Source organism: Aythya ferina (genome assembly GCF_964211825.1).
Source record: "Aythya ferina genome assembly, chromosome: 5".
NCBI lineage: Eukaryota > Metazoa > Chordata > Aves > Anseriformes > Anatidae > Aythya > Aythya ferina.
Genome location: NC_140301.1, coordinates 22065621 through 22091287, shown reverse-complemented (window position 1 = coordinate 22091287; position 25667 = coordinate 22065621). Strand labels below are relative to the sequence as shown.

The 25667-nt window shown below is 35.6% G+C and overlaps 1 long non-coding RNA gene across 1 annotated transcript in view; it reads left to right on the top strand.

The window, feature by feature from the left end:
- The window catches only part of LOC311437672, a 46110-nt gene extending 20443 nt beyond the window's left edge, over nt 1-25667 (top strand). The window contains exons 3-4 of the long non-coding RNA XR_014693632.1: nt 14889-15013; nt 21964-25667. This is a non-coding gene — a long non-coding RNA (uncharacterized lncRNA). The remainder of the gene's footprint in view (nt 1-14888; nt 15014-21963) is intronic.

Here is a 25667-nt window from a genome sequence, read left to right as displayed (position 1 = left end):
GAACTGTAACACTAGCATCTTTGTAAAGGTTGTGGAAATATAGGCTCAGTCACATGGTTAAATTTTTGCTTGTGACAAAGGATACTTGAATGACATGTTAAAAAGGATATAACGTATCTTCCACTGAAGGTTTGATATAGCTCTAAATTGCTGGGTTAGTATTTTTCAGGAAATCAAAGACTGTTTTGTAGATTACTTTTTATTCTGTGAAGACCAAAGAAAAAATGCTTTTAGATATTACTGTCCTCACATTGTTACCTAAGTCACTACTTTTTTTTTTTTTTTTTTTTTTTTTCCCCATTTGGTGAACTTGTAGATGGTTTGTAGTACTGCAGATAATAGGGGTGTTTAAAATGAAAGTCAGAATCCTCCCTGGAATACCTAATTATTTTAAATAAGTCATATTTGAATCTGAGTTTTCAGATATGGATTTTCTCCTGCTGTCTTTGTTACAGTATTTCTTTCCTATTATTGTTCTCTCAATATATCTACAAATAATGTTGTAAACCTTGAACATCTTCGATATGCAATTTTTCAATCTTATTAGTTCTAGCACCACTTAGAAAAAGAATGCATGGAAAAAGCCTTCACATGCCTTTTGTTGCAAGACATTTTCAGTGTTTCAAATAAAATTCATGGAGAAATGCACAATAGAGATGGTCACTAAGGCAAAATAATTTCACCAGAACATTATTGCATTACCTCTTTGTCAAAAGCTACTATTCTTTATCATGCAACTGAAGAAAACAAATCAAAACCCTGCTCCTGTATACATTAAAAAAAAAAAAAAAAAAAGCAAAAAAAACATTTAAACATTTAAAGTATCTTTTTCAGTTTTTTGTTTGGTTGTTTGGTTGTTTTTTTGTTGTTTGTTGTTGTTTGTTGTTTTTTTTTCAATCAATAAAGAGCTACATGAAGAATGGATCACAAAGAGTGCTGGCTAACAATCATTTTTTAAGACTGGGACAAGTGCTAGATTCATAACCATACCCGTAGAATGGCTGGGGTTGGAACAGACCTTAAGGAACACAGAATCATAGCATCATTAAGGTTGGAAAAGATATCCAAGACGGTCTGGTCCAACCATCCCCTGACCACCAATATTGCCCACTAAACCATATCCAACCTTTTCTTAAACACCCCGAGGGATGGTGACACCACCACTTCCCTGGGCAACCCATTCCAATGCCTGACTACTCTTTCTGAGAAGAAACTTGTCCTAATTGCCAACCTGAACCTTCCCTGATGCAACTTGAGGCCATTCTCCGTAGCCCTATCACTAGGTATTTGTGAGAAGAGGCTGATACCCAACTCCCCACACCTTCCTTTCAGGTAGTTGTAGAGAGCTCTCCTGAGCTCTTTTCTTCTGAATAACTTTCCAGCCACTCTGCCCCAAGCCTGTAGCACTGCATGGGGTTGTTGTGGCCAAAGCGCAGGACCCAACACTTAGCCATGTTGAACCTCATCCTGTTGGCCTCTGCCCATTGATCTCTGCAGGGCCTTCCTACTCTCTGGCAGATCGACACTTCCCCCCAGCTTGGTGTCATCTGCAAACTTACTGAGGATGCACTCAATTCTCTCATCCAAATTATCAATAAAAATATTAAAGAGGGTGGGCCTCAACACCAGCCTCTGGGGAACATCACTCTTGACCAGTTGCCATCTGGATTTCACTCCATTCACCACCACTCTCTGGGCCTAGCTATCTAGACAGTTTTTAGCCTAGCAAAGAGTGTACCTGTCTAAGCCGGGCTGCCTGCTTCTCCAGGAGAATGCTGTGGGAGACCCTGTCAAAAAGGCTTTGCTCGAGTCTAGGCAGACCACATCAACAGCCTTTCCCTCATCCACCAGGCAGGTTCACCTGGCCATTGAAGGAGATGAGGTTGGTTAGGCAGAATTTACCTTTCATGAACCCATGCTGACTGGGCCTGATACCCTGGTTGTCCCACACATGTTGTGGGATTGCATTCAAGATGATCTATTCCAAATCATTCGCCAGCACTAAGGTCATGCCAACAGGCCTATAGTTCACCAGATCCTTCTTATGACTCTTCTTATAGATGGGCATCATATTAGCAAGTCTCCAGTCATCTGGGAGCTCTCTAGTTGACCAGGACCACTGATAAATGGTGGAAAGCGTCTCAGCACTTCACACCTGCCACCTTTCTCAACACCCTCAGGTGGATCCCATCTGGCCCCATGGTCCAGGTGGAGTATCAGGTCTCTAATTATTTCCACCTGAATCATAGGAGGGTTATTCTGCTCCCCATCCCAGAATCATCTAGTTGCAACCCTGCTATGGGCAGGGATGCCACTTACTAGATCAGGCTTGCTCAGGGCCTTGTCCAACCTGGTCTTGAACACCTCCAGAGATGGGGCATCCACAGTTTCTCTGGGCAATTTGCTCCAGTGAGTGAAGAATTTCCTCCTAACCTGTAATCTAAATCTCCCTTCTTTTAGTTTAAGGCCATTAATAATTCTATTTTTTTTTTTGCCCTATTATTGAATAAATCTTACCATATCAGGAAGTTATATCTAAAGCAGTGTAAACTATTCTGTATTTCTCTCTCTCACTGCTAACCCTAAACTTCTGTGTATTTAGTCTACATTGTTGAGAAAATGACATTCTTACTCTACCCTCTTCGTACACCAGTACTCTTCATTCATCACCAGTGCTCTCTGTTGGTAATAGTTTCAGTTTACAAGCCTGTGCTCCACAGTGATAGGAATCTCCAGAAAGCTCAAAGACCTGCTGACAGAAACCATGTAATATCTCAACTGAACATAGTGCTCGGTGGATGATTTCCCTGGTGTGATGCTGCAGAAGTCTACTGATTTCTCAGAAAAGAAGGTTGTTCATTCAGAAGCAACTGAAGTGCTCTGTTGAGAGAAGCAGATACCTCTGTGATTCTAAACAATGCTATCAGGGCATTTTTTTTAGTGTGTTTCCAGTTTTCTAAATGTTGGCTCTACAACTGTTATCTCAGTTATGTGAAGTGGGAAGAGAACATTAATTCTGATCATAGTGAAGACAGTGGGAACTGGGAGATTTTGCAGAAATGCAAATTATTTTGCTTAGCAAAATCAAGGTAGTTTAATAGAGGGGAGAACATTGATGGTTGCTTAGTGACAAACTATGGGCCTGAGAAGCTAAAGGTATAGTCAAGATAAATAAAGCTGAGCAGTTAATTAAAAGTGTACTCAGCAATCATAAATCAGTCTGACTGTTACAGCTACTACTACCTGTATCAGAAATAACGTAAAAGTAATCAAATACAAGGGAAAAGATAAACCAGAGAGACAGACAATAAACACCTCCTAACTGCTCTTCCTTTATTTGATATGTGAACGGTGCATAACATGTACAATTGAATGCTCCAGTCCCTTCTCCTAACAGGAGAAGTAGAAAAAAAGGAGAAAAAATGAAAATTAATAATAATAATAATAAAGTGAAGCATCACGTTTCTGATAGATATCTGTAGTAAACATTCATTTTTGTACTCTGCTTTTCAAAATTCTGTAAAAGATCAATAGCTTTAAAAACTAAATACAAAACTTTTAATTTGGTAGGGTCCTAATTTAATATAAAATTACATTTAGCAATAGAATTACTGTGGTTATTACATAGGCTTCTAAAGAATTTTAAATCTCTTGAAAAGTCTGATGTTTTTCAGGTAACACATTTCTTATTATTTGTGTCATCTGATATTCTGTAAAATCTTTGTGATTTTTCTATATTGATAACATTCTAAAGAGAGATTTTCATACCTGTATGTTACACTTATAAAGGTTCTTAATGACAAGTCTTATAAGCTCAGACTTCAACACTGAATTTATAGATCTAGAGACTTTCACCATAAAGTGAGTCAGAATGGGAATTTTGCATGGCTCCAAAAACTGAATACTCATTGATAATTTTCTTATAAACTGTATCAAATAACAGATCAGCAAAACTTCAGGAACTAAACTCATTTAACTTAATCTATTGTTTGAGGCCAGTAACAACATCTAGTAAAACAATTGATGATACATTATAAAAGTACTCACCAGAATTCATCAGGCTAATGTGTCACCTGTGCCTAGTATTGTAAAACTTATTAATAATTGTACAATCATACAGAGATTTATTCTTAGTCTTTAATAACCTGTAAATATTTTGTCATAAACACTTCATGTTTCAGTTAGAGAAATGTGCTATTTCTTTTTTAAGCAGTGCAAGTCACACAATTTACTGTGCATATTCACTGTTGAGTACAAACAATTGGATTTAAAATGAGAAATCCATGCTGATTTTGCGAATGAATTCCCTAAGATGTAAAGTCCTTTATATGTGTTGAACTAGGTCACAACCTCTAGGTCAAATGTCACTGTGAATTATAACAATTGCAATTTATGGTAAAGACTAGAGTAAGATTTGAAACCTGTCAGTACATATCATGAAGTGGAAATAAATTACAGCTTGTCATAAATGACAGATTTCTGTTAGGTGCTTCCTTTCACTTTGACTGCATCAGACCTTTATCCGCCCAGCAATTAACTTTATTCACATTAATATTCAGCAGTGTTGACAAGACTGACACAGTAAAACTCAGTTTGTATAAAAGTAAAGATAGATTGATGCAGAGTTATTATATTGTCTCATAATTCACTGTTGAGAGGAAGATCTTGATAAATGAAGAACAAAGCTATTGACTCTGGTGTTGACTTACTGTGCCAGAAAGAACTCTGATTTTCTGTTTTCTACGGTACACAATTTTTTGTTTGGAAATAAACAGTAATTTTATCTAAAGTGTTACTAGAAGTAATATTAATGCACTGGTATCATCCTGTTTATTATTTCCATATTTTCATTGGCTCCCCAGATCTTTTTTGAATGTGTAGAATAATTATGGTTACATGTAATGTCAAATAAGGCTAATCGTATATTTAAAGCAAGCTTTTAACTTCTCTGGGAAAGAAAAATGTGTGCTACTGCTGCCTTTGCTAAGGTTATTGCCACACAAAACCAAAAATTATCTTTTCAATTAAAGTGGAAAGGAAATCACTGCTAAAACCCAAAAATTTCCCCAACAGTTGCTGTATTCTTCTTATGTAATATTGCCTAACAAGAAGTAAATTTAATCATGAGAGAAAACAGGTTTGCTAATGTTAAAAAGAAGTGTTACAGATGTTGTAAAGAGATTAAACAGCTGCTCTTTCTAGGTTTATAGCATTTACTTAAACTACATTTACAAAATTGCTAATGCATGGTTGAAGCCATTAGAGAGACACAAATTTTAAAGTACAGATATAAGATTTCTCCTAGTACCATTTTACTTTTATAGTGTGTTTTTTTTTTTATGGAAAAATCAGAAAGCCCTTAATTAATCAAGCCTTATCTTAGGCACAGAGTTTGAGTTAGATAAATAAGATTTTATGTTAAAGTAGTTGACAGAGATTTCTGTACAGCTTCTCACTGAATGTGTCAATTTTACAGTACTTTCCTCAACAGGCACTCTGAAAACGATGGAAGTAATAATAATTCATACCAGCATTGCCTAGAGATTTAGTTTCTTTTACTCCCTGTTCTTTCCTATTGAATGTGCTGATGTAGGTAGAATACAAGAAGTCTGAATCTCTCATGCATGATATTCTTCTGTTACTACTTCACTACTTCAATAGAATAAGTTCAATACAGGGAAACAAGAACATGTTGGAGAAGAATTATGAGTTCTCCACAACAAGTTTTACTATGCACTAAACAAAAAGAAGAGGTAAATGTCATGGCAGAATAACTAAAACCTAGTTTATTGTTTTTTCTTGGTGTCAAAAGGTTTTCTGCAGCAAGGTCAGCTGAGAGCAATTTGGAGCTGCTCCTCCAAGAATTAACTTTGCTTTAAAATGACATTACTTCATTTTTCTGTTTCTCATTGTATGCTTATTAAATGAGGAACTGAGTTTACTGTCTGTAACTATTAGACTTAAGGTTTGTTATCCCTTAAGTGTTAATCTAGGAGTTGCAGGTTGTGCTATTCCTGTCCAAACAGGGAGTAACCTTACCTAAGTGTGGTGGTGCTTTTCAGCCTCACCTCCTCTAGGTGAAGGTATGAGAAGGTATTTGATACTAAAAGGAGAGTACTGATGGTGTCCTTCTTACATCCAGCACAAGCATGAATTCACTGATCAGAGAAGCAATCCCTTTTATCAGTCTTGTGTGTCTCAAGTGAAATTTTATTGTGGCTGATCTGTTTGTTAAATTTATTATCAATTTTATGACAATCGAAAATTTTCAGATTTCAGCCATTCACTACAAATGTTCACCAAGATGTATTATAAATTTGTCCTGAGATTGCTATGTGCAGACAAATCAGATATTTGTCTCTGGTGAGGTCTAAGGTGATTAGACTTGACCAATCTTTTTCTTTTTTTTTTTTTAAGGAGAAAACACAAACTGCATCTGTTACATGATAGCAATAAGGTATGAAGGAGTAGGCAACTTATTTTTAAATCTCCATTCAGCCTGATTTGGAGGAATAGCTTGAATATGATCGCTATGATATAGATTAATTGTCAGGCTCCTGGACATTCTTAGATGGAGCTCTCAGTCATTGCTTTTCTCTCTGTTTTCCTTTATACAGACACATATGTGTTTATTTACACACTTGAATTTCCATGGCACTGTGAACGCCTCACTGGATCATAGACTTAACTTTCTGATTTCCTCTCCTTCATCCAATGGGTTAAAACTAATGATCCAAAGTTTTACCCAGAATGCCTTATAATCTGTGTGCGTCTGTTGTTGATGGACATGAAATAACAAAAACCAGAGCAGGCTGCTTAGATACAGTGCTGTTCTCACAGCAGCTCTTTTAAATAAATTTCAAGACTAGCATATGGGGAAACAGCTATAAAAGAAGAGTACCCTAATTTGAATTTCTGTCTATCAGTTATCATGATTAAGTTTCTATGAGTATAATCCCCATACTTTTCAATTGCCATCCAGTTGTTATACCAGTAGTGCAGTCCGTATTATAATCTGAAAAGCATTGTTGGTATTCCTTAGTAGTGTGAATACTGGAGTACACAATATGCTTCTTCAAGTGTATCATCAGGAATCATTCGGTTTTCCCTAAATTCCTAAACACTAAACTTATATTTAAATATTTCCATTCCTGTTGATTGTAATACACAATGATTCTTTCACTTGTCTCAGGCTTCCAGCACCAATATACTAACATCATTTTTTTTCAGGATTTCAGTTATTTGCCATAGTTTTCAATAGTTTATTGATTCTCTTATCTGCAAGACAAGCCTTTTAGCATACTTGTATGTCTTGCAGTTTTCTTTTCTGTGTCAAGTTAACTGTGAATTAGAGAACAAGACAGAGGTCCTTGTGACTTTTTATACCTGCTGATGAACCTGCTGGTCACCTAAAGAATGACAGAGCTCTTTTCTGTGCATGTGTGATTCCCTCCTGTCAACAGCTGGATATGGCTGTTGTAAAAAGAAATCATCACTGAGATCTTACGCATTCTTCACACTCCTCCTTTATCATCAGGATATTTTTGGCTAGAATTTGTTTTCTAGTGGCAAGCTGATTAAGCTGTAACTTAGTTAAATTTCATAAACCACAAACTGGCTGCAAGCCTGGAAACACTGAAACTTTTGCCTAATTGGAATCAATTGCATCTCTATTTATACTGGATTACAATGTTATTGGCTCAATTTAGTTTGTGGGAAATAAATTGTTGACGGTTTGGCTGAGCAGCTGTAACAATGAAAAACTGAAAAAAAAAGATGTGAAGATAACAGGCACAGCCTGTTTAGCATTGCTAAAGCCATTGACATTATCATGGAAAAATGGCTTCAAGCCAAGAGAAGCTCGTTTGGACAAGATGGAAGAGAGAAATTGTGGAATGTTACTGAACGTTGCAGACTCAAAAGATATGTTTATACTATCACATTGGCACACTCCCTGTTTAATGCCAGGGTCCTAATCCACTATTGTTCAGTCTACATAGATGTTAATACGCACACAAGCTCCATTCTGGGAGGAACGAAATATTTCTCTTGAGGGGGAATCTTACACATGCAATCTCTGTAGACATAAAGGGCAGAGTATGCTGGTTTCTTAGCCTGCCAATGTGCAGCAAGGATGTAAGACATGCTAACTACCCTTAAAGCACATCTTCTCTTGTAGATATCTTATGATCTTCTTATCGGTATCAAACCTATATGCCCATTCCCTGTATGATGTTATAACAATATAACTCTGGCAGCCCCAGCAAGGAAGAATTTTAAGCAGCTTTCTCTAGGAGACAGGCTGTCTTTTTCTCTCCCTCCTCATCTTTCCATTCATCACTTGCTAGAACTCTCTTCTCCTGCAGTCCAGCAAAACTCTGCAGAAACCCTAACTTTAAAAACTCCTCACTGAGCTCAAGGCTCTGCCTCATAATTTAAGTCTGTGTACATTTGCCAGGAACTGCTGTGTCATCTTGGACATCTTTAGTAATTCTTCTTAAAGTCTGCAAAGGAAGAGATTTATCTGGGTCTAGGCAGCCAATTGTAAATTTGTGAAGTTTACACAGGGTGTTGGGTGTGGGGCATCAGCTCCATGTCCTATACATTGTTTTCTGAACTTTTCAGTGCAGTATACCATGTGTTAGCAGACACCATGTGTCACCAAACACTACCAAGATTTGGCAGACTTGTTTTAAATCCATTTTCTGATCATGGAAAGACATGATATCTGACGGTTTTAAGACTAAATTTTACTGTAAATTATAAGATTTTGTGTTACTGGCTGCCATTATGACAGAGCAAAAATTAAGGGAAGTTTTTCTCACCCAAGTTAGGATGGACTGAGGCAGCAGAGAAGGGTGCAAAGAGACAGTCTGCAGAGCATGCAAAATTAAGTGACCCATACAAAGGTGTTCTGGGAGGCTGTGTGGTTCTGTGTCCACACATAGTACGAAATCTTTCTTGAGACCTGATGCAAGGTGTGGAAAATACAGCAGGCAAGCTGTATGGATAGCTTTGAGTACAACAGTGCCAAAGGCATATGTGAGGGTCTGCCTTCCTTCTTCCAGACAGATCAAGTATCTAAATGGAGTGCAGGCCTGTCTCTAATGAAAAATGCTAGAGTTTTTGAAAAGAAGAAAAAAAAAAAAAAAAAGAGAGAGAGAGTATTATTTATCTGAGATGAATTAAACCAAGGATTTTGGACCACTGTTGAATTTAAAAAAAAAAAAAAAAAATACTTTGGCTAAAGCATCCAGCTAAGAAAGATGAGAAACACACCTAACAGGACATACTTGCTGCTCTGCTTTGCTTAATTATATATTCATTGTTGCTGAATATACCACTGGTATATTCACTGTGGTATATTCACATACTGTGGTATAATCTGAATATACCACTGTGGTATATCCAGATTTCGCAGGCCAAAACACTAAACTTAAAAAGAAACCCAGTGTTCATATTTTGAAAGTTTACTTCAAAATAAAGCATAAAGTAATGCAAACTTTTTTTGCAGACAGACTGAAGCCATGCAATGTATCAGCATTTCCCATCTGTCCTTAATCTCATTTGGATATTTAGCTTTAAAGCCTGATATGTTTTGTTAGCTACCATATTCACTGTTTTAGGAATAATTATTTTAATGCATATATTGCAGAAAGAAGTGAAACTGTTGGGAGTTATTAAGACTTTTTCATTGAAGAAAATATAGAAGGAAGGACTGAATTAGGACAGGAACAAACATGAAACGATAGGGGAAAAATAAAAGATAATAGAAGGAAAAGAAAAATAGAGAAAACTGGAACTTGTAAAATGAAGGTTCTCTCATGAATCTTGAATATGTCATAGAGGTAGTGAAAGAAGGTAACAAAACAAAAGAAAACAAAAAAACCTCTGAGTTTGAAAACTTACTTAATCACTAGTCTGTCACCCCCTGATATTAGAAAGCCTTTCACAAAGAATTGAGAGCAAACCTGAATTCATCCCCAGCTGACAGGAAACGCACTCTCCTCTTAGAAGTTTAACATTCTTGTCCTAGGCTGAAACAATAGCACTGCAAGAAGTCTTATGCTTCCCCCATACATCTTAGTGTGGTGTCCTTTGAACTCTAATTATGATTACTTAAGTACTAATGCTATTAATTGCTTCCATGCTGAAAGATGCGGCAGATGTATTTATCAAATGCTTTTATCATGTGCATCTGGACAGACCTGTCACATCTGGGAATTCCTCTCACTTGAGTAGATGTTCTAGAAAAACCTGCAGTCACATTATATATCTTTTTTTAAACAGCACTAAAGAAAGCTTAAAAAGTGAGGGGGGATTGCCTCCTGTTTATTTCTATTTTTTCTGTTTTTTTTTTTTTTTTTTTCCCCAAGAAATTCTCTCTTCTCTCTGTAAATGACTGCTGAAAATCCTAAATCCAGCCTTGGGAATAGCTCTCAAATGAATACAGCTATGTCTGTTTATCCCAATAAGAGTGTAAATACATATGTTCTCTAATCAGAAATAAATTTTCAAGGTATTAGCTTTAAGTGCAACCATTCATATACACCGTGGTTCAATAACACAGTGGTAAAATGATCAATTTTCATTGTACTTTTTTTATTGGACAAAGTTTCACAAAAGCTGGGGGGGGGGGGAGAGAGAGGAGGAGCTTTTTTTCTGTTTGGTGCGGTTTTATGTTTATTCAGTAGCATTATAGCTTCTCTTTATAAAACAGGAAAATAAAAATTGAAGAGGCAGAATTATGATAAAGGTGTGACCAAGAAATCTGAGTCTTTACTTCAAATTTCAGTTTGAACATTATTTGTTTTCAAACTCTAATGAATTTGAAACATTGCTGTTTTGAAGATGCCACCCCCCAGATCACAGCAGAAACAAGAGTACACAATCAGATAAATTACTTTTCTGTTTCTAACACCTTCTCACTAAATTGATTTAGCTTAACATAATTGAAAGCTATATTAAATAACTTATATTGATGAGTTTTCAAATTAAAAATAAACAAGTAACATGCAGTTCAAATGGCATATGTAAAGACCTACTAGATATGTTCCACACCAAACTAAATCTCTTGATTCTGCTGTTGCTTCTAGTGCCTGTGCACTTTAACAGCTAATAAGCTTGAAATGAGACATTGTTACACTAATGATTATTGCAGAAAGGAGAGATTTGGACAATGTCATGACCCCTTTCCTCATTTGTCTCCCCTTCTTCCTTCCCTCCACTTCCCTGATAAAATGTCCTGAAACTTGCTAAACCAAAATTTATATATAAAAACATATATAAGCATATAGATATTCACTGCTTGAAAAGCACATTTAAATCATGCAACTGTAGATATAAGTCAAATGTTCTCTGAACAGTTTCTTATTTATTCAAGTGAAGTCTTATCTATTCATTATGTATTTATGATTCATTTACTTCAGAGGATACTATCTTTACAGTTTCAACCATACAGCTTGTGACGGGACCACAAACAGACTCTGGTAATCCATTTACCTGAAACCCTTCAGCACATTAATTGAGCATATAGAATGTTCATATTTGTGTCTAGTAAAACTACATTTTGTTAGATCATTAGAACTAGCTTTTGAAATGGAGAAGACACATGCTGTGTGGGATCTGAAAAAAACAACAACAACAAAACACAAAACCACACACACTATACACACACACGCAGAAATCTAAAACACAGATTTCTTGGGTTCTTGGCAGAAGACCAGTATGAAATGAGCCAGGTTATCTGCTGCTGCCAAATCAACCTGAAATGCAAAAATCAAAGGTATTCCACCATTAAGAATTAGTAACAACCACAGTGGGTTAGCTAGTAAAATGTGCGGTTGGCTTTCTTAAAAAGAGAAGAGGAGTAGCTGCCAAATTTTCAACAACAGCAGCCTTCACATCTGCATATATTTGCCAATTCAGAACTTGTTAAATCAGGTATAGCTCTTCCTTGCTCTTGGTGAGTTTTGGATTGCACAGTTTAGTAACTGTTTTTTGTTGTTGTTGATGATGTTGGTTTAGTTAGTTTGTTTTTCACAAGAGAGATTTTTAAATGTAACTTAGACCTCTTTCAGATTTCAGTAAATAATAGCAATAGATGAAATACCGTTTTCCTTTTTGGCACCAGTACTAACCATTTGCATAGTTTCCTCCTCTGTGAACATAACTGGCTAGTTTTCTCAAAACATGCTCTAATTTAAAACTTTGTAATTTTTATTTTTATTTTTTTTTACAAAGAATCATAAAATCATTAAGGTTGGAAAAGACCTCCAAGATCATCTGGTACAACCATCTCCCTACCATCAATATCACCCACTAAACCGTGTCCCTAAGCACTCTGTACTTTTATGCAAAGCCCTGCTTATCCTTGTGTGTGTAGATGCTGATCCCCAAGTTTATTGGGTAGGAGCATGAGTTTTTTCCATCTAACAAAGACTAGATCTGTGTGGTTCATTGATTCTTGCCTTCAGGAAAGAGGCTCTCCTGGAGAGCAGAGCAATTGCAAGTTTAGCAAAGAACTTTCGTAAAGACTTAACTGTCACAGCAGAGAACAACATAGTAAGAAGACAGAAAATAAAGTCCTTTCTCAGACTGGTGTTAACAGGGAGACCTACTAGCTTGCAGGATGAAAATTGCAAGTAATGTTCTCATTAGTACTTTTTCTTCTTTGTTTGTTTTTCTGTAGAGTGAAGATTAATAAAGTTCAAGTCCCTCTTTTATTCCTGTCTAATTTGTCTTCTCTCCCTATTCCAGGTTCCCTAGATGGGAACATTAAACAGAGGGGCTGTAAGTAAGCAGTATCATACGGCTTTGTAACTTCTAGCCATTACGTTGAACAGATGACACCACACCATCCAGCTGTTGTCTTTTAGCGTTTCACATGCATTACAGAAGAGTTACATTTTCTGAAAATGGTCTTAAGGTGGTTTTACCCTTCTGGGCATCTGAACTCCACCACAACCACTCTCTCACTCCCCCTCAAAAGAAGAGGGAAAGAAGAAAGTATGATGGAAAGAAAAAGGCTCATGGGTTAAGATAAGGATAATTTAATTAAAGAGAAAAGAAAGAGGGGAAAAAGAAGCAAAGGTCATGTGGAAGCAAAGAGGGAAAAAAAATAATTCTCTACTGTCCATCAAAGAGTGATGTTTGGCCACATCCTGGGAAGCAGGGCCACATAGCGGTTGTTTGGGAGGAGAGAGGTCTTCATAACAGAAGACCCTCTCTCCTTCCCCTTTCCCACCTTTTACTACTGACAGTGACATCATATGGTATGGAATATCCCTTTGGTTGGTTTAGATGTCCCCTCCCCAGTTCTTGCCAACTCCCAGCCTACTGGTTTTGGTGGGTTTGGAGTCTTGATGCTGTGCCAGCATTGTTCAGCAACAGACAAAACATTGGTGTGTTCCTGATGCTGTTCTAGCTACAAGTGCAGAGCTTAGCACTATATGAGCTGCTGCAGGGAAAGTTAACTCCATCCCAATACACATTTGAGTGGTTCAAAGTCTTGCTACATAACTGCAGCATTGTGATTTGTGTTATGTGACATGTCTGTGAATCAGAAGATTCACAGCCTGGTAAATCATGTTCACTCTGCAACCAACTTCTACAGGTTTTTATTTTGTGCTTGCTTTAGCTGGGAAAAAAAAAATATATATATATATATATATAAATCTCTACAAAGCAGTAAAAAATATACTTCTGGTATATTGTATTCTTAAAGTTAAGAAAAATGAGAAAATCTTTGGAAGTTAGAATCTTTGTGGCAAAAAGTTATTATACTGCAGTTGGAGTTTGCTAGTGGGTATTTCTTTTTATTTTTATTTTTATTTTTGAGTGCTCTGCTGTACCATGCACCAAGCACAATAAAATTACTTCTATTCAATTGAATATTTGCTCTTGTCAAAGGTTAATAGTGTAGGTTCAAATTCAATCAGTGTAAGAGGCTTTAGCTTTGATAGGTTTCAAGGATACTTTCAGCCTGTCAATGGCAAAGTATGAATCTCACTTTGCCTTGAAGAAGCATTAGGAAGTTTCTAACTTCAAAGTTTTATACTTAATAAAGTTCTTTGCATTCAAAAATGTCACATCCTGACATCTATCTTTTCTCTTGTGCAAGGCATACACAATGGGAAGAATAGTTGGAGCATCAGAAACGTTGAGCTAGGATTTGAAAAATATGAGACCAAATATGAGTGCATCCATCAAAGCAAAACCTTTAAGACCAAACTGCATCCATCAAAGCAAAACCTTTAAGACCAAACTGAACACATTGGAAGCCTGATAATGAGTGTATGCTGTTACGAAAAAGCACGGTGAATTCTCTGAAGCTATACACCTAGAGTCAGTTTCGCATGTCTGCTACTGTTATCAGTCATGGATAAAAGCAGGACCTCTGACCATCACATTGTCCATGAAGCTGACACATTTGTTTAGCTTTTGTTTTACCAACTGTATATCATGATCAATACGATCCTTCTATGATTATGCATAATGGTGTGCAATAAAATGCCATATTTGCATTTGAATCCTGAACAAATTTTTTGAATCTTTAGTAGATTAAATAATAATTTGTGTGTGTGTGTGTTTTCAGGGTATATGAGAATAGTTTATTTGAGTCGCCATCTATAGCTGAACATCTTTGGAGATTTTGGCTGGGTTCAATCTACTTAAACTTAACTTCCAGATCTGAATCACAAAGACTTCGTTTTAACAGTAGTGGAAGGCAGATTAAAAGAGAAAGAAAGAGGGAGAGAGCAACTCCACTGAAGTGGAAATGCATCAAAGCATAAATAATCTGCTTTTCTGTGTAAAATGAGCAATGGAAAATGTTCAGCATCCATGTATTTGGGAAAAATATACCTTTTTTTTCTTGTAATCCTCAGGATTTACTCGATTCTTGGCAGAGCATGAAGCCTCAGTCTACATCATTATACCTTCTGGTGGCTGCAGCTGTTTTTTTGCACCTGTTCACTTTCTACAAGAGTTTCAAGTTGTGGACAGTCTTTCCGTAAGTTTTAATTAATAATGAAGGGGTTTTGTTTTGGCAGAGTCAATAACATATTTTGGATATGTATATGCTTGCAAAATATTCATTTCATTTAAAAATAATACTTTCTATTCTTCCTAAGATTTCCTAAAATATTCCTTTTATAAAGGAGGGTAAATATTGAGAAAAGACTTGCACACAAAGAGATTTAGTTATGTGAAAGCAACAAAACAAGACAAAATGTTGCAAAGTTGGCAATAGATTAATCCACAGTAAAGGCAATAAAAAGAATAAAAGAAATAAAATTTGAAGTGCCTACTGAGTTCTAAAGCAACTGTAAACACTCAGAAAAAGCTTGGGTACAATGCCAGACATTGCAGTGAAAATATTTTCTTGTATAATCTTGTTTCATGCATAAATGACGAAAAAAAAAAAAAAAGAAATAAAAAAACAATATTTGAAAGGTAATTTCAAACTTAGTCTGGTGGACAGATATCTAATTTACTGTTTCCCAAACTTCACCTCACTTCAACTTCTGCCTGTATTTTAAGCCTATACAGATGTTTTCACCTATCACTAGAAAAAAAAAAAAAAAAGATCAAAACCATGTTATCTGTAACTCTAAACAATCCTCTGTTTTAATGCTGTGTTCCCCATGCATGACAGATTCATGTGGGTGGATTTCTTGGCAGAGTTGGCATTACATGGCTATAAATCTTATCTCATCTTGGCTGTTGTTTCATGGATACATAATCAGATGATTTTTAGGATGAACTTTTAGTTCCTCCAAATAGGGACACACCTTTAGAACAATATTTTAATTGATGCTGCATGAGTATACTGTGTTAAGAAATTGCATTTATGGTATTGCATATAGATAAAGGATGATGACATTCTCAGATGTAGAAGACAGAGGGAATAAAAGAAACCTCTAGTGAGCATCCCTTTTTATCCAGCAGTCATAGGTCTGAAGTCATCATGCCTAGAGCAAATAACTTTATTCAGTGTTTGTATCCAGTGACTTTGTTAACATTGTGTGTTGTGTTTCGAGGCAAGTGCTAAGAGAGCTCTAAATGTCTGAATTGTATGTGTTAGCACTCTTAACATAGGATATTTTAAAGCTGTGACACTTTATATTAGAATGAAATCTTGCAGGTCTGACAATGGGAAACTACAGAATCTCAACCTTTTTCTTTCACGCTTCCTGCTGTCTTTATAAATATACAGAACTATGAAAAATTAAATACATGTGAATAATTGTATTTTTTAAACATTTGCATGAGATCAGTGGGAAGATTCCATTATTATTGAAAATGGGTAGGGTTTTTTTTGTTTGTTTGTTTGTTTTTGTTTTTCCTTGGCTTCTTCTCTTAGAGTACTCATACACAAAATAACAGTTTATCCATGTGAAACAGGTTCATGTGAATATGATGCTTTCTTATGTTATAGATTCCAGAAGATGGTAATAAGATAATAAAGTCTCATTTTCTTATCTGACAACATAGAAAATATTTAAGGTTTATTTTACCTTCTAGCTGAAATATAAAAACAAGGAATTATTGACAAGCAAGCTTATCGAAGGGTGCACATGCTAGAAAGGTTTGAAATTACTGGAGAATAGTTTCCTGCATGTAATTTAAGTAATTGACTGTACTTGTTACATTTCTTTTTAAATTTGAAAGTGTTTCAGTTCGTCATAAAACTTCATCCAGACATAGTATCTGTTTGATTCTATTGAAGATAACCTCTTGCTCAGCTTCTAAAATGGCATGCTGCTTATTCAGCTTAATTTTTCTTTTACACAGTATAATTTTGTTTTATCCTACCCTAGAACTTATTGGTGATAGCTGCATCCTGTGACTACAAAAACAACAATAACATTCTTTGATTCTTGCAGGCTATTTAAAAAGCTTGGGCTTTTTAAATCACAAATTCAAAAGACTAGTTTGGGTTAAAATCTGACTCAAAAAACATCCACGTTTGATTGTTCAAGGAAAGCAAAGACATACAAAATTAGAGAGTTTTTTCATACCTACAACATTATTTTGTATATCACAATTGACTACAACTCAACCCCATCAAAAGGTAAATCAGGGAACTTACCCTGAAAACAAAGTATGTATGTAAGTATTTCACTAGCTCCATAAACAAGTGCAACTGGAATCTAAAACCAAAAAGGTCAGTTTATTAGAGGTTCACTAACCTAAAATGGCAGATAAAAATATGCCAAAATATATGTCCCAAGCACAACCAGCGAACAGGCAGCATGTTAATCACAAGGAAGAGGTGTTTACATTATTAGACTTGTAAAGCATAGCCATGGTCACCTCAAGCTTTGAAGGCACAGCTCATCAATTACTGCACTAATTGTTTGTTCTGTTTGTGTCTCAGGCTAAAAGGGAAGAGTCACTGAAGCAAAAATGAGACACACAGAATTGCTACCTCAGTGACAGTTCAGTTTCAGCATCTCATTATTTGTTATTTGTTTTGTTGTGCATATGTGACTTTAAGTTGAATGTACTCATGTATACTCCCAGATGCATACTGTGCAAAGCTTGTGAAATCATTATGCACATTATTCTGCAACTCCAGGCATGAAAGCTGCTTCTTAAAGTTGTGCCAGTTTCTTTCTTAGCTTTTCTTTCCAACCCAAGTAAGAAATACCAAAGCCACTCAATTTGAGATTTGGATGTCTCTATCTAGATCTTAAATTCAGGAGTTAACATGCACATTTATAGGAGGAAAATACATCCATCTGAACAAGTGCATCTTTTGACACATCTTAGGAAACAGATTTTTTTTTAAATCATTTACTCCTATATTTCTCTTATGAAAAATACCCAACTGCAAGGTCTTAATATCAGTATTGTCCAAATGATGGTGATCTAAGGAAGTTCAGAAAGAACATACCCATTTTCAAATTTGAATTATATTTTTTGCATAACATTTGTAATATTTATTAAATCAACATCAGCTTCTACAGTAGGTGTAGATGTACACAGATACAATCTAAGATCTATCTAGTGAAATGCTCTAGTATACTCTTGTTCAGTATTCACAGAATCATAGAATTCTAAAAATGAAATATAAAATAAATAGAAATAAATCATAGAATTCAAAATTCATTTCTAAAATTTATTTCTAAATAATTTCTAAAATAAATTAGAAATCATAGAATTCAAAAATAAAAATAAAAAATCAGACTGTGTATCTGAGAGCATTGTCCAAATGCTTCTTTAACTCTGGCAGGCTCAGTGCCATGACCACTTCCCTGGGGAGCCTGTTCCAGTGCCTGACCACCCTCTTTGTGAAAAACCTTTTCCTGATATCCAGCCTGAGTATTCAAAGTATTCTGTTAGTATTCTTCCAGTATTCGAAGTTTTCTTTCCAGTGTTAGCTCTTGATCCATAATTCATAATCAAAGTGATCCAATTAATATAAATCACCAGCAGTCCTCTCACCTAATGAAAAAGTAAAGATACCAAAAAGTCCGTGGGCAGGGTATTTGCTCAGTCCTTTCTTTCTTGGGCAAACTCCTGCTGTTGTGGAACATTTCCTGATATTTAAGGAAAGTTTGCAAGTGGAAAAACTGATCTTTGTAGCTGGGGCGCTATCTTACATTAATGTTATAATAAAGAACTGTGGTCCTTCACTAGGAGTATGTTATGCTGTCGCATACCCTGTTTTTGTATGAAGCTATATTTCACTTTGAATTCTAAACTTTGTTTTTCCTCCCAAGTAACGGGGCAATTAGGTTAAGAACCTATGTGTCTATCTCACTTTAAATGATATGCAATGTAGAGACCTAAAGATTTACAGTAACTTGTGAAAGAGATCCTCCCTGCCAACCCTTCCTATCTCCACCTCCCCCCAGCAGGTAGGCCCTAGCTCTAAATTAAATGGGGCACAGAACAATTCCAATCTTGATTTACTTTACTTGATACTTTATCTCTTTCCTAGCCATAAAACAAACCCAGAAAAGATCCTTTTTTTTTTTTTGCTAGTAAACAGGAAGCTAGCTGCCTTTGTGCAGCTTTCATACAACATCACTGTTCTTCCTTGTTTACCTTTAAGCACATAATCAATGCACCTGGGTACACTAGGCTAGACATGAAAGACTAGTCACGCTCTGTAGCCAAAATTTTCAGTAGCGTTTGGGACTGGCATGGAAGTTTCCAGCAGCTAAAAGTGAGATTTTTGAGTTTTGACTGTGACAGCTTTTTTCATTATACAAATTGTCACAAGGGGACCGAGCTTTCCAAATTGAAATTGGAAATAGTTGTGCAGAGAAAGACAAATATGCCATTCCTTATTTTAAAAGTCACAAAAATGAGAGAGAAACTATGGTGATAAGGGGCTATAAGAAAGAAAATGAAGCCAGTGAAAAATCAACAATAAATAAATAAATAAATCAGGAATACTCTCTCTTTTCCTATGGATAGTAGTTTCTTTGCACTGGCCAAACTATTGGTCTTCTCTGCATTAAATAGTTACTAAATTTGCTGAAAACACTTTCCAGCTAGAAATGGGCAAGTACTAACAGTTTGGAGCAGATTTGTAAGGGCATACTTGGGCACTGATAATGCCTCCCTACTCTGAGGGAACCTTTTGGATGTTATTACTTCCTACTTATCATTTTGCTGAAGAGTTGCTAGTGAAATATTTTAAAAAATATGTATCATGCTTCAGAATTCCCCTTCAGCATATAATTCAATGAAAACACAAATGAATTAGTGGAAGACAGAAAGAAGTTTGAAGAACATTTTTGTTACTGTTTAGAATTCTAGACTATCTAATTTTTCTCAGACTATTTTGTGCCTTGTCTTCTATGACCATTTGACAAATAAAATAATGTTTCAGAGCTCTATAAATAAATAATTATTCTTGGTTTCCAACAAAATTAAAAAAAATAAAACACCCTATATAACCACGGAATCACAGGACAGTGTAGGTTGAAAGGGACCGCTGCAGGTCATCTGATCCAACCCCACTGCTCAAGGAGGGTCTCCTGGACACAGTACGCCAGGAGTGGCCTTACCAGTGCTGTCAAAGAACGGTCTTTATTCTGCCAGTAGGGCTAGAATTATATTGGTATTTGTTTGTTTGTTTGTTTGTTTGTTTCAAATGTATTTCTGCAGCATTAGAAATTAAAGAACATATGTTGACTAGCAAAATAGGTTCTGATAGGCTAGGAATCAAGATAAAGAAAGAGCACGTGCAAATCTTCAGTGTTTTTATTTTTTTTAAGATAAATTCTGAAGTTGTTATAAATCAGTCTTAAGACTTTATTAGTAACTAAAGCATGGTATGCTGAGGTCACTGTATGGATACAGCTTCACAGAGAACACAACCTTTGCAGTAAATACACTGACTTTTGCAAACTGTAAATCATCTGTGAGCCACTACTGTTCTACTAATTACAGTAAGAAGCTGTGCTCATTAGCTGTTCTCATCTGGTTCACTGCACGAGCTAAATAGTCCGTAAATGAGCCAGCAATTATTGCTGTATTACTGCTACCAGCTCTGTTCATATCAAAATATCTTCACCAAATGTTGTGCTTCTTGGTATTATCACGTTAGGAATTTCATAATCATGTTGAAGCAGGTAATTGGGAGGTTGTTCTAGGAAGATGGAGGAGTTTCTAAAACTTCTATGAATGACCGGCTGTCACAAACATGTTCACCTTATATATGACAACCTCTTAAACCAGACAACTGCATGAATACATGACTACATAAATATTGTACTTAATGAACTAAGAAAGAGAATGCACACCTAGCTATTCATCCTCATTGCTTCTAATAATAAACTTTAGTTATGTCCTATATTTAAATATGTAATTATGAATGGAAGCATTATGGATTTGGTAGTATTCATAAGCAGTTTAGTAAATTACTCACCGAAGTGTTGCTAGTAGTATATATACTGCATTTGTATAGGAGAAAATATGAACTTAATGTTGCATTCCCACCAGTGCCATCTAGAGTAAGGTTCTTCAAGCAGTGACCAATGTGCCAAATACAGCCTACATGTCCTATCCAAACATCCTGAAAATGAGTTTTCAGACAGGGAAGTGTGCTTTAGACTCAAGAGGAACAGGAACTGAAAGTGAGGGTTATGATCTTCACTTTCCTTTCCTCTACTCTTACACATTTACTGAGCTGTAAATGCTTGCCACCTCTCTTACCTCTTGGTTTTACATTCTCGTCTGTTTTCTGACTTGTTCTAATTTATGATATTTTGAAGTACCATACTCTAGAATTTATATGGAGTCTGCTTATTAAATTTGTCAAAAGTCCACCCATTTGCTCTCTCTCAATCTCCCTCTCTCTCTCTCTTTTTTTTTTTTTTAATCAGTGCAGTTCAAATTTTGCTCATTTTAATGCCTTTGTTGCTCAGAAAAATTTTGCCACCATACATAATTAGAACCTTTTCTCACATGCAAATCTTCCTGTGATGAAACGTTCAAAGAGGAAATAAATATTGATCTTAAAGATATGGCTTGTCTCTCAAAAAGTTGAAAAAGCATGTCTTAGAGGAGCAATTCCAAAACTATAACACACTTCATTAACCTTTTTAATTTGATTATTTACATAATGTGACAGCAAGACAAAATTCCTAAGTAGCAGTAGCGAAAAATCCCAAGTAGTTTTTCTGTGTATGAGATTGTGAAAGTATCTGTCCGTTAGTATGTTGAAATTGCTTTATACAACTTCAAACAGCAGAAGCACTATTAATTCAACTCAGTTGGCACACATAAATTACCATAGCTTCTTAATAATGTGTTTAATTCTGTTGGGCCAAGGATTAGGAAGCTGAGAGCATTAGCACAACAAAGAAGAGACTGTCATAAGTAACTGGGTAATTGCAGTTATATATTTTTAAAACTAGATCCAGGAATTGTAGTGTGATTTCTTAATGTGCCTTTATAGTGCATGATCAGTGATAGCTTTCCCTATCTGGAAATCAGGGACTGCCTAGCAGTGTCTGCTCTCCTGTGGCTGCTGCTCAGTAGGGGATGACAGGCATCAGGAACACTTCAGGTGTGGCATGAGACAGGATTGTTCCAAAGGACCCAGTGGTGAATGAAGAGGAAACAAGAAGAGGATCAGAACATGGTCATCTGGAAAAACATCCTGAAATTAGCTGATGGAAATGAGTATTGAAGTTTCCAGGATTCCCAATTTATTAGAACATTTATTGTCTTCTTTATGTTTTAGCACTTATCACCAAAGGAAAATCACTTATTAATGTTTGTGATAACTGCATTACTTTTAAGCATTGTTTTAACTAATATTAACTAATTTTTCCTAATATGATCATCCTGTGCTTTCAATAGAAATGTATATTATACGACTTCTGAAGCCACGGAGTCCCATTAGGAACAGAATTCTTTGCTCTCTGAATGAACTATCATGAATTAATGTATATTTTATTGGAGATTATGTTTTTCAGTTAGAAATTTTGTTATGAGTAGATCACAGTTTTCTGTAGAGAAGCACATGGTCAAAGTATTACAAAGCAGTTTTGGTTAGGAGTTCATCATATCAGGTGATTACTGTGGACGTTACACATTATTACCCCAAAATAAGTAGAAAAATACCACAAACTACCCCTAGCATCTTAAAATGAATCAAGTAGCTTGATTTTTCTTTTAAGAGAGATTTGTTGGCTTGCAGGGATGTAAAGATCGCTTTGAAAAAATTAACCTTCTTAGATGAAAAATAAACAAAACCAGAACCAATGTAGTGTTGATTTTTTTTTCTTTAAAAAAAAAAAAAGTTAATCAGAAAATCAGCCATGGCAAATGTATCATGCATCTGTCATTCTTTGAGAACTTAGGATTTCTCTATTATAGAATGAGGTACTTTGACCTTTTTGTAAAAAATGTATTTATGCTTTTAACTAACTGCTGTTCAGCAGAAAAAAAAAATACAACTAGTACATATCTATGTAAAAAGGATAACTTCAGCTAATAAGTAGCCATCATTTCTGTAACAAGCTCTTTGAATTTAACAGCCCTTATACTCATTGTTAAAGCCCAATTTTATTGGAAAAATATCTAATGTGGATGGTTCCCCCTTTTGCTGTTATTACACACAGCAACAATTCTAAGGAAGAAGGTTACAAAAACAGGGCTGCAGAAAAGCAAAAGGTCATACACTGATGTTTCATGTTGATTCTGGAGAATTATTAGCTACACAGTGACTGTCACTCTTAAAAGTACCTTCATGATTCATTTGCCAGTCACTCTGCAATTATTCCAGGTGCTGCTGGGGAAATGACTCTCAAGTTTTATAGGAGTAATCAGCACATAAATGTTGGCAAGATAAAACCTCCAACACAGACTTCAGGTGCAGCACTCAGTGCAGATGGAAACACTTCAGTTCCTTCTTAAAAGGGATGGTTATATCTTGGCTGGGGAAAAAAAAAATTGTTCTGGTGAAACCTTGGTGTTTTATCTGTCTTATCAGAAAAATGGAACAAACAGTATAACTTGAGAAACTTCATAATACACAGAAATAAAGATTTTTTTTTTTTTTTTTTCTAAAATAAGTCCTTAATTTAAGAAGCAAAAAAGAAATCAGAATAAAAGAAGTTTGGGTCTGGGGATGTGTGTATTACCTTTATTTTTATTTAAAGATGTTAAGTTGGCTGATCTTCCTCATTCTTTTTCTTCAGTAAAACAATCAGTGATGCTAACGTGGCTTAGGTCAAGGAAATACAGACAGCATCCTTTTGTTTTAGTCCTGACTTTTATGAAAGTTTCTAATTCCCTTACAAAAAGGTTTGAGTCAGTTTTCTAAGACAACAAAATAAATAAAATACAGTCTGTCAGCCTCCTTTAGAAATGAAATTGACATAAAAATATAAAAACTTTAGAGCAAGGTGTTTCCTGGGACAAAAGCACCCTGATCCAAAAGGAGGATGAAGGAGTTAATGAGTAAGCTTGTCAGAAATGTACGGTTAAATTTTTGCTTTCAAACTCTTAAAGAAAGAAACCACAGTTCGACATAAATGAAATTGTACATAAGGAAAGTATTTTTTTCACAAGATTTCTAATGAAAATGCCTGGTACCCCAAACACTGGAAATCTGGGAAAAATGTATTTTGATTCCATATGTTTCTTCTATATTTTCTGAAAGCTCCAATACATTCTCTCATGCCTGCATGATTCCTTAGGATATAGCTTCACTAGATGAATCTGATTTGGATCCTCTGATGTAGACTTTGCTTCAGTTCAGAGAACTTATAAAAAGAGAGTGCAAAGACATAAAAGTAACCTAGAAATTATGTCTTTTTCCTTCATTTTTTTTTTCTCCAAAAATCCTCAACCATCTCCATAAAAGATTTATACAGATTAACCTCATTCAGTTATGTAACTCCAGGAAACAATATAGTACTATCCCTTGAATAACATTTTAAGGCATGTCTAGACTAAAGAATCATTGGTTTGGTGTATTTTGCTTAATTGCTCATACATCCATACATATTATTTTTGGTCAGTGAGTCTTAGGATTAGTTTGGAAAAAAACTCCTCTTTCCTTTTTAAAAAGCATTTGAGTGAGTATATCTTTAAATATTTTATTGAATCATTGGATCATCCTTCTTACATATATTTCACCTCTTATAAGTGAGAGGATACATCTGTTGAGTTCTCATTCCTACACTGAAAAGGCATTTGGAACTACATGAAGTGCAATAGCATTGCCCTACTCTTATTAGAAACCACAAGGCAACATCTTGCTAATCCACAGCATCAAAGAACTTTACAGGAAAGTATTAACAAACAAATCAAAAACAGAACTGGAAAGAGTAGGACAAGTAAAGAAAGAAGGATTCTAAAATGTCTCTGTGGCATAGATAACCTGCTCCTGAAGACATATGTGCATGGCAGAAGAGAATATGAAAAAGAATCCTTGACTCTTCAGGAAATAGGAGACCTGAGGTTTCCAAGAGGACCGAAAAAAAAATAATAATTGTTTCATATTTTTCTATGGCTTTACAGCTTTGTATTGCTCATTTGTTGTCTGTCATTTGTTATCTGTGTGAAGCTAACCACTTCACCAATCATAGAAATGTATAATAACATAGAGTAGTGCTTAGAGTACTGCAATGTAGATATTCTGTGAGAGAGTACATATGATCTCCCAGACTTGTAAGTCTTGAGGCCTACGTTGCCTGTTTCTGCACTAGTATTGGTTTTGTAGCTGTGGCAGCATTTGATAAGACGTTCTGATCTTAGAAGCACACAGGATCCACAGACCACATCAGCAGCTTGAAGACTGTCCCTGCAACAGAATCCAGGAAGATTTTAACCACACACATCCATGCTTTTCAAAAACAGAAGACTGATGTAGATAAATGCATTTTGCATCTGGCTTAAAGACTTTAGAGAGGATGGCTATTCTGTCAGAATTGCAAATTTATTACCACAACATACTCGCTGTCATGGCAAAACTGTCAACGCTGTCATTGGCAGTTCTGTGGAATGCAGGTATTGTAAGATTATACACTGTGAAAAGATTTCTTGGGGACAACCTGGACAAACCTGCTTCAAGAGAGGTTAGTTTCCCATACCACTCTGTATTCTCCATCAATTAAGTACTTAAGTAAAACCTTAGTTTTTCTATGGAAAAAAAAAAAAAAAGTTTTTATATTTTCTGTTTTAAA